Source organism: Choloepus didactylus, chromosome 9 (genome assembly GCF_015220235.1).
Source record: "Choloepus didactylus isolate mChoDid1 chromosome 9, mChoDid1.pri, whole genome shotgun sequence".
NCBI lineage: Eukaryota > Metazoa > Chordata > Mammalia > Pilosa > Megalonychidae > Choloepus > Choloepus didactylus.
Genome location: NC_051315.1, coordinates 114,784,467 through 114,795,318, shown reverse-complemented (window position 1 = coordinate 114,795,318; position 10,852 = coordinate 114,784,467). Strand labels below are relative to the sequence as shown.

General features: G+C 37.3%; 1 long non-coding RNA gene across 1 annotated transcript in view; it reads left to right on the top strand.

Moving 5' to 3' along the window:
* Positions 1–218: 218 nt before the first annotated feature.
* Positions 219–10,852, top strand: part of LOC119543621 — a 68,271-nt gene continuing 57,637 nt past the window's right edge. Inside the window, exon 1 of the long non-coding RNA XR_005218670.1 lies at positions 219–304. This is a non-coding gene — a long non-coding RNA (uncharacterized LOC119543621). The remainder of the gene's footprint in view (positions 305–10,852) is intronic.

Genomic DNA, 10,852 nt, shown 5'->3' with positions numbered 1-10,852 from the left:
ATTTGTGTTCTCAGATCTCCTTTTTGGCCGCTCTTACTCTATGCTGTTGTCCTAATGAAGTGCTGAACAACTTCTTCAGTTGTTCAAGTGGGTTACATTCTTTCCTACCTTGAAGACTTCACAAATGCTGTATGTCCTGTCAGGAATTCTAGTCAGTCTCACACTAACTCCTAGTGAGCTTCCAGATCACAGATTAGATGTCACTTCCTGTGGGAAGCCACCCCTGAACTGCAGCCCCTGTGATCCTCTCCTGGTGAGCCACGGTCTTCTGGATTTCCCACATGATTGCACGTTTCACCCCAAGGTAATGCAGTTGCCTGTTTCCATATCCTAACCTCTCACTCATCTGTAATATGTGTGAGGACAGGGGCCATAGTGGCCATGTTTACAATGCATTATTGGTACACAATACAGTGTCTGGTGCATTGGAAGCAGCAATCAGTATTTGCTGAATAAATGACTTAAGAACATTAAATGCTCTATTATTATATTAAAGGAACAGAGCATTTAATCTGTCTCACAATAGTATTCTTAATAATTACCTCAAATATTGCTCCTTCCTACAAATAACTGTTTAAATAGAAAAAAATATGGTGCAATATTCTTTTCAGAAAGAAGGGGGGGTGGGTATTTAAGTTAAATATTTTACTTTTCTTCATAGGTTCATAAATTCAAAGAATTGTTACAGTCTTTATTTTGCGGGATTTGTGATAATATTCCAGAACATGCAGAATGCAATCTTAATATTTCTCTTCCTTTCATGTCCAGAAGGGGAATAGAGTATCTTATAAACTATGAAGTTGGTATTCCCATAATTTGTGATGATAATGTTAATTTAAGAAATATGCATTAAGTGAATATTTGGTTGTAGTCTTGGTTTCCTAACTGCCAGAACAAATACCACACATGGGATGGCTGAAATAATGGAATCTATTGGCTCATGTTTTTGAGGCTAAGAGAAGTTCAAAGTTGAGGCATCAGCAAGACAATGTTTTTTCCCTGAAGACTGTGGCATTAGGGGGCTGGTGACCAGCCATATTGGATCAAAGCCAACCCTCATTCAGTTTGGGCACACCTTAGCTAATAGCACCTTCAAAGGTCCTATTTTCAAATGGGTTCACACCCACAGGACCAGGGGTTGGGACCTGAACATGCCTTTTGTGAGGGGCATGATTCAATCCCCAATACAAGGTTGGGAAAAATGAGGGATGTATTAGTTAGGGTTCTCTAGGGAAACAAAATCAATGAGAGGTGTCTATGACTATAAAATTTATAAAAGTGACTCACGCAACTGTGGGTATGCATGAGTCCAAATTCTGTACAGCAGTCAACAAACTGTCAACTCCAAGGAAGATGTCCGATGAACTCCTCAGGAAATGAACTGGCAACTTCAACGAACTCCTCAGGAAATGAACTGGGATCTTCGACGAACGTGTTCGATAAACTCCTCAGGAAACGAACTGGCAACTTCGACCAACTCCTCAGGAAACACTTCGCTGGGCAGCCGAAGAAGAAGTGAAGGTCCTCTATCTGTCTCGCTTGTAAGTCTTCAACTGATTAATTAGATTAAATCCAGCCAATTGCATTCTCTCATTGTGGAAGACACGCCCTTTGGTGAGTCATCAGTCACAGCTTCAGTCAATAGACTGATGATTTAATAAACCAGCCTGTTGGTTTATTAACCAGCCACAAATGTCCTCACATCAATTGTTAGGCCAGTGTTTGCTTGACCAGACAGCTGGGTACTATCACCTGGCCAAGTTGACACATGAGCCTAACCATCACAAGGGATAAATTGGCACATGAAATGGATGCTATCAAAGGGAGTTTTTTTTTTTTTCCAAAATGCCAAAATCTTGTCAGTTCCAACCTCCTGTGCTTTTCAACTTATCTCCTCCTTCTTTCTCTCTGTCGTAGATCCATGTGAGAGGTTTGCTTTTAGAGCATTTGGCTAAAGAAACCCAGTCAAACATGCCTGGATATGAAATGATAATGGACTGTGTGCACTAAATTGTATCATAGCTTCCTGCTCTCTTTTTAAATTTCAATAGTTTGAACAATAAATATGGAGTCCATGACATGAGAAAACTTCAACATGAGGCAGATCAGTTGATACACTCGGACATACATATCATGTGGTATAGACTTTATATCAACTATGAACTTTACTACCTTGCAAGTCATTTACAATCATGTAAAATGTCAGGTCCAAGCAATATGACAGAGCACCAAAATTAGATTAGTCACTTATTTTTTTGTGAGCTAGAATGTTTCAAAAAATAGTTTCTTGATGAATCCTCCCCTCTATGGAAATTTTTGTAATATGAAAGGAAATGATTCAGGTGACATCAGCAAAAATGGCAAATAGGGAACTCCAAGGGCCTTTTCCTCCACAAACAAGAGTGAATGAATTGGAGAAAAAGTCAGAATCAACTCTGTTAGAACTCTGAAACTAGTCCAAGGTTTAAATCAACAAGATGAATGTTAATCAAGAAAAGGTGGCTGAGTCTTGGCAGGAAGGCTTTGTGGTATTTTAACTTACCCTGATCCCATCTCTCCATCCAGCTCAGTTACAGTCTTAAAGATGGCAGCTTGCATGGGTTCCTTGTGCCAGAGGATGCAGAATGATCCTTGTTCTCTAAGAATTATGGTTGGTTGTTTTGACCCCTAGGGTTGATCCTTGAAGGACCAACACAAAGGGCTCACCATTATTTTGCCTAACTTGGAATCTACCAGTGTTGAAAGAAAGCTACCTGAGGTGCATTTTTGGAGCCATTTAAGCTAACAGATTGGCTTTTGCTGCCTGGGGCATGGGATAAGAGTTGAGGTAAACAATAGACACATGGAAAAGCTTGGAAGAGAAGGCTGTGGAATATGATGCTTGGAGATATGGGTTTGGAAATATTCACACATTTTTTAGAAACCTAGAAGGCCATGCAATGCCCAGGGCAGGGTGTATGCTCAGAAGAAACCTGACAGGGTCCTTAACTTTCACATCTGACTGACCTTCAACCTCTGTGCAAGCAGGAAGCAAAAGCTAAGGTGCACTTGTAGACTGCATGGTTAAATGTCGAAGGTGGGCCCCAACACACACGTAAAGCCCATTTGCAAAGACCAGGAAATGTTTTGATTCCAGACATTTAAGAAAATCTCTGTCCAATTATTAGCTGACCACGAAGGTAGCAGAAGAAACACTTCAATGGTAATCCATGACAAAGAATACAGATGACAAAATTAGTTCATAAAGGTTACTAAACACAACAACTGCAACTACTAACAATAACAAATCATGTCGGGGGGGGTGTTGATTTCCAGAATTTTCACATTGCATTGCAATATTTAAAATGTCTCATTTTCAATAAATAATCCAAGGAAAAAAAGAATGCATGTTGATACATAGGAGAAAAGCAATCAACAGAAACTGTTCCTGCAGAAGCACAGACATTGGACTTACTAGACAAAGTCTATATGTAAATTAGCTATTTTAAATATGTTAAAAGAACGAAAGGAAATCATATTTAAAGAACTAAAGGAAAGCATGAGAATTATGTCCCAACAATTAGAGAATATCATTAAAGAGATATTATAGAAAGGTATTAAATAGAATTTCTGGAGCTGAAAAGTGAAATAATAGAAAGAAAAAATTCACTAGATGGATTCAACAGCAGATTTGAACGGGCAGAAATAAGAATCAGCAAACGTGAAGATAAGTTAATTGGGATTAGCCAATAGGAGGAGGAGAAAATAAAATGGATGAAGAAAAATGAACAACAACTAAAAGACCTATGAGGCACCATCAACCATACCAACATACACATATGGGAGTCCCAGGAGAGGACAGAGATAAAAAGGCAGAAAGACTATTAGACTATTTGAAGAATTGCCTGCTGAAAACTTCCCAAATTTGATGAAAGTTATGAATCCATATCTAAGAAGCTCAACAAATCCAGGTAGGATAAGCTCAAAGAGATCCACTCTGAGACATATTATAATCAAACTGTCAAAAGACAAAGACAAAGAGAGAATCCTGAAAGCATCAAGAGAGAAGAAAATCATGTAAAAGGGATCCTCAATAAGATTATTTCTCTTCAGAAACCATGGAGGTCAGAGGGCAGTTGTGATGGTTAGGTTTATGTGTCAACTTGGCCAGGTGATGGTGTCCAGACGTCTGGTCAGGCAAGCACTGTCCTAACCATTACTGCAAGGACATTTGTAGCTGGTTAATAAACCAGAAGACTGGTTTATTAAATCATCAGTCAATTGACTGCACCTGTGACTGATTACATCAACAAAGGGCGTCTTCCGCAATGAGAGAATTCAATCAGCTGGATATAATCCAATCAGTTGAAGACTTTTAAAGAAGAGAGAGAGAGAGGACCTTCACTTCTTCTTTGGCTAGCCACCAAAGCATTTCCTGAGGATTTCATTGAACACCTTCATCGGAGTTGCCAGTTGCTGCCTGTCCTATGGAATTTGGACTTGTGCATCCCCACAGTTGCATGAGACACTTTTATAAAATCTTGTGTTTACAGAAATCTCTTGTTGATTCTGTTTCCCTAGAGAACTCTAACTAATACAACAGTGTAATAATGTATTCAAGGTGCTAAAAGGGGAAAAAAAACTGTTAACCAAGAATTCTATATAGAAGGCATTCAAATTGGAAAGGAAGAAATAAAACTATCTCTATGTACAAATGACATGTTTTTGTATTTAGAAAATACTAAAGAATCCATACACATGAAATTATTAGAACTAATAAATTCAGCAAGATCAACACACAATGCTCTATACTGTATCAATGAACAATCTGGAATTGAAATTAAGAAAACAATTCCAGTTACAATAGCATCAAAAAGAGTAAAATATTTAGGAATAAATTTAACCAAGTAAGTACAAGACTTGTATACTGATAACTACAAAACATTGTTAAAAAAATTAAAGAAGACCTTAATAAATGGAAAGACATTCAAGTACATGAACTGGAAGACTTAATATTGTTAAGTGGCTATAAACCTAAAATGATCTACATATGTAATTCAATCACTACAAAAATACCAATGGATATTTTTGCAGAAATGGAAAAGCTGACACTAAAGTTCATATGGTATTGCAAGGAACCCCAAATAGCCAAAATAATCTTGAAGAAGAAGAAGTTTGGAGAACTCACACTTGCCAATTTCAAAACTTAGTGCAAAGCTAGTGTAATCAAAACAGTATGGTACTAGCATAAGGATAGAAATATACATCAATAGACTAAAGAATTGAGAGATTGAGAGTTCAGAAATAAATGCATACATTCATGGCCAATTGATTTTTGACAAGGGTGCCCAGACCATTCAATGGGGGAAAGAAAAGTCTTTTTGATGAATAGTGCTGGGATGATTACATATCCCCATGCAAAACAATTAATTTGAACCCTTACCTCAAATTATATAAAAAAATGAACTCAAAATGGATTAAAAACCTAAACATGTATGTTAAAACTATGAAGTTTTAGAAAAAAACATCGGGGTAAATTTTCATGATCTTGGACTTGGCAATGGATTCTTAGATATGACACCAAAGCACAAGCAACAGAAGAAAAAAATTAATAAATTAGACTCCATCAAATTTAAAACTTTTGTGCATCAAAAGACACTATCAAGAAAGTGAAAAGATAAAACCCATAATGGGAGAAAATATTTGTAAATACTATCTGATAAGGGTATATTATCCAGAGTAAATAAAGAACACTTGAAATTCAACAACCAAAAGGCAAACAACACAATTAAAAATAAGCAAAAGACTTGACTAGACATTTCTCCAAAAATATATACTAATGGCCAATAAGTACATGAAAAGATGTTCAACATTATAAGTCATTAGGGAAATGCAAATCAAAATCGCAATGAGATACCACTTCATACCCACGAGGAGAGTATAAAAAACAAGGAAAGTACGTGTTGGCAAGAATGTGGAGAAACTGAATCCTTTATATATTGCTGTGGAAAATGGTTCAACAGTTCTTCAGAAAGTTAAGCATAGTTACCATATGATGCTATTCCAATCCTAGATGGAACTGGAGAGAAATGAAAATGTGCTCAAACAAAAATGTACATTGATGCTCACAGCAGCATTATTCATAATAGCCAAAAAGTGGAAACAATAAAAATGTCTATTAACTGATGGGCATGTATAAACAAGATGTGGTATAACCATACAATAGGATATTATTCAGCCATAAAATGGAATGATACATCCTACCACATGGATGAACCTTGAAAACATTATGCTAAGTGGAAGAAGCCAGTCCCAAAGCCCCATATATTGTATGTTTCCATTAATTTGGAATTTCTAGAATAGGCACATCCATAGAGACAGACATCAGATTATTCATTGCCAAGGACGGTGGGGAGGGAGGAATAGGGAGTGACTGTTTAACAGGTATGGAGTTTCCTTTTGGAGTGAGGAAAATGTTCTAGAAGTAGTGGTGATGGTTGCACAGCATTATGAATGTACTAGAATCCACTGAACTGTACACATTCAAATGGTTACAATGGTAACTTTTATGTTATGTTAATTTTACTTCAATAAAAAATGTTCAGGAGGCATTTTTAAAAATGTTTTTCAAATTAAGAAAAAAAAATTTCTGCAAAAATGGGAATTACCTCTACTGACCTAAAATCACCTAGACTGAACCCTCAACCGAGAAAGCTTTATGTTTCCTCAGTTATGTAGCCTTTGCAGTAGAGGCGTGCATCTTGCTGTTAAAATTAATACAATATCCTATGAAATTACATTTGCAAAACTCTAGATGCATTTTCAGTGGTCTTGCATTCCTTCCAGATTGCATGCCACCATCATCATGTGTAATGCCAGCAGTGGCAATAATTTAATCAATATTATAATTAAATAGTCCCCACTGTAAGTATATATTTATATACTATGACATTGACAACTGGCTCTAAAAGAGCCCAGAGTTTAATAGTTTTGCACATCATTTACAATGCCCCTGTACAACTGACATGATTGATTGGTACCACAATAAGAAGTTATCACTGCAGAATCCATCCTGTACTGGGAGAATTGATTATATTTCCCTGGGGAGGTCAGGTCTTATAATGCAAATGTTAATTAATTTTTCCTATTAAAAGCTAAATACGAAGATTGAATTATTTTATTAGGAACTTCTTTTAATGAATCCACTGTCCTTTGAACCCAAACAGTTTATCATTTAGCATATACATTCTACTAAAGAACAAAAACAATTGATTGTGTGATCATCCACAAGGAGTCTTCCTACTAGGTTATATAGTTGTGTAGGATGTTATATTTAATCTCAGACTCTTAGCAGGTTTTCTTCCTTTCTTTCATATCTCTTTTTCTCTTAGAAGAATAATTTGAAAAATAATCCAGGAAGTTAAGACAAATCATCATTATATCTTTTTTACATTTTTAAAAGTTTTTTAATTAAAGAAGTTGTGGGTTTACAGAAAAATCATGCATAAAATACAGGATTCCCATATACCACCCCATCACCAACACCTTGCATTGGTGTAGAATATTTATTACATTTGATGATAGCACATTTTTATAATTGTACCATCAATTAAAGTCCAGGGTTTCAACTAGAGATCCCTGTTTGTGTAGTGGAGTTCCATGGATTTCTAAAAGCTTTTTATTCTGTTACTAAACATACAATCTAACTTTTAAATCATATTCAGATATATGTTTCAGAGTTGTTAATTGCTGCCACCACCACCATCCACTACCTAAACATTTCTATCATTCCAAATAATACCTGTACATTTTAAGCCTTAACTTCCCATTCCCTATCCCCACCTGTTCTAGTTTGCTAATACTACCCTTTTGAAAATACCAGAAATGGACTGGCTTTTATAAAGGGAGTTTATTTGGTTACAGAGTTACAGTCTTAAGGCCATAAAGTGTCCAAGGTAATGCATCAACAATCAGGTACCTTCACTGGAGGATGGCCAATGGTGTCTGGAAAACCTCTGTTAGCTGGGAAGGCACGTGGCTGGCATCTGCTTGCTCCCAGGTTGCGTTCCAAAACGTCTGCATCAGTTCCAACGGCCTTCTTCAAAATGTCTGTCTCAGCTAATGTTCCTCTCTCAGCTCCTGTGCATTCCTCAAAGTGTCCCTCTTGGCTGTAGCAAGCTCGCTCCTTCTCTCTGAGCTTATATAGTGCTCTAGTGAACTAATCAAGGCCCATGCTGAATGGGCAGGGCCACACCTCCATGGAAATTATCCAATGAAAGATCTCGCCCACAGTTGAGTGATCACATCTCCATGGAAACGTCCAATCAAAAGTCTGCAACCCAATCAACACCAATGTTTCCTGCCTACAGAAGACTGCATCAGAGATAATGGCATTTTGGGGGACATAATACATCCAAACCAGTGCACCAACCTATCCCTTGGTAACCTTTATTCTTTTAATGTGAGAGTTTAGAGTAGAATGGAATTTTATATGTTTTTTATTTCAAATCTATTACTGGAAAAGTATCACATCAAAAATTATTACGGTGATGTAGATGGTAGAAAAATCTATAATTAAACTAACGAACTGCTGGGATGTATTTCAGTGGCTTTTCTGGGTAATGAATGTTCATGGCTCTAACAGAGACCATCTCATATGTATTTCACTAGAAATTTCACTGGAAATTTAAATTAAAATGTAAGCAGTAGTTTGCAATTGACTGGTCTTTGTAATGACCAGGCCTGTCTGCATGACCTGCTTTTGAAACTCTATTATGATCTAGCTGTACTGTATTAAAAACTCTTGATTAATACTATCCTATATCAGACTGCAGTTCTGGGATTAGAGGTATCTTATTCAATTCTTCCCAGCATGGGATCATTGCCATGGTTTGTTTTGTTAATGCTGTTCTTATCTGATTTCAAAAAGTTATAGAAAGTCTGCAATTAGTTTGAAAAAATCTCATTAGGTAGCAAATGAGAAAATCATTAAATGTGCTCCACTGCAGAAAACATGCCATATTTTGAAATCTACATTACTCGGAGCGCTTCGCTTCAGAGCACAGTGTTGACTGGGGTTTGCAATAATCAGGCTATTAGAGGAGATTTCATCCAGGGGCCATCTCTCATTTCTGAAGATATGTGGTCTTTGGCTCATCTGTGTATATCGATGGCAGTAAAACATTTTAGACCCTCAGTTTGGGATTAATTATCCCAAGGCAATTTTCCTGGACAGTATTAATTACTGATGGCTCACAGAACTTCCTTCCTGGTATCTCTACATCAGGGCCTAGCAGAAGCAAAATGGCAGCTTGGGTGAGTTGTCCTTAGTGCTATGTTTTCTGCTCGCCGTTTTCCTCTCTTCCAGCATCTGCCCTGGCTTCTTACCGTGGTACCTAATACTTCCTGCTGCTTTGTGACACCCAGTCCCTCAACATAATGTCCAACTTGAGCATATTTCATCCAAATAGTACATGGTTAAGGGGCACCAGGGGATCTCTCTCCCCTCTCTCTTCCCCCACCTCTAATCTCCCAATGTCCAAAAGAGGGGGAAAAGCACAATTTTCCAAAACATGATAGATGAACATTATAGAGCAGGAGGTCCACTTCATAAACTATGAAATACAAACCAGGGCTTTATTTGCTTTGTCAAAGTATAAAATTGTATGTTTTCAACAGCAAGGGGGACAATGATAACAATTTATAATAACCTATCATTAAATTATAAATACTTCAGGTTCTTTTCTACTCCTTACTCTAAGGAGGTAAGAATTTTGCTTTCTGGTGTTTGGTGGGTCTGGGGAATGGTTAAACAGCAGTCAGAGATCTTATGTAATGAAAAGGTGAGTTGGAAAGGAAAGGGTTGAAAGATAAGAAAGTCTCCAAGCTGGGCTCCTGAGAATGGGGGGGCAGGCTTGGAGTTGGGGGCTGGGAGGGGGCAGGAGAGTGAGGGAGTTGGAGAACAAGGATTTTAAAGTTTTGTTCTCCATTACAAATGTGCTTAGTCCTTGATTGTTTAAAAAGGAATTAAGGTAGGTTAAATGCTTTTTAACTATTTTGGATGCTGAACTTATATATCTTTGAATGGCACCCAAAGCAGGGCTGGGACCGCAGATGATTCAATTTTACACATCTTGCACAACTACGACTATGAGCACCCTCTTGTGGGGAGATTGGCTACTACTCCATCAGAGTTTGCCCTTCTTCAGGCATTTTGTACAATATGCCTCCCCCTACCCAGGTATTCTCCCAAGCTTTAACGCTTCCAATGAGTTTTAAAATTACCTTGATCAAAATTACTTCTCTTTTTACCATTTTTCTTAAGATTCTGCTTTCTGCTGCTTATCTGTTGGATTCATGGGGCTAGTGGTTTCATTCTAGGTGATACGTTTCCCACCTGATTTGACTTTCTAGAAAATATGGTTGAACTCAAAGGATGGTTTCCAACAGTGTAAATTCCAGGCATCATAACAGGTCAATGACCTTTTTGTTTCCCGACCACCAAAATACATCAAATAGGAAGCTACTTCTTTCCATACTCCCACGTCCTACTTGCTTTCCCCATTCTTTCTTCAAAGACATTCCCCCTTTCTAAATTCAGCAATTAGATAGGCTATTAAATTAAAGACAAGTTAGAATAAAAATCAAACACGTGGCCAAAATGGCTGCTAAACATCAAAATTGTTCTTAGAAACTCCATTCAAAATAATATAGCAGACTATTACAGGGTTAGTGCGTTGACATGCAATTAACCCTATGAAACCTGTATTATGTAATCTATTGCATGTAACAAATTACCACCAAATTTGGCAGCTTAAAACAACAAATGTTTATTATCCCACATAACTTCTGAGGGTCAAGAACCTGTGAGTGA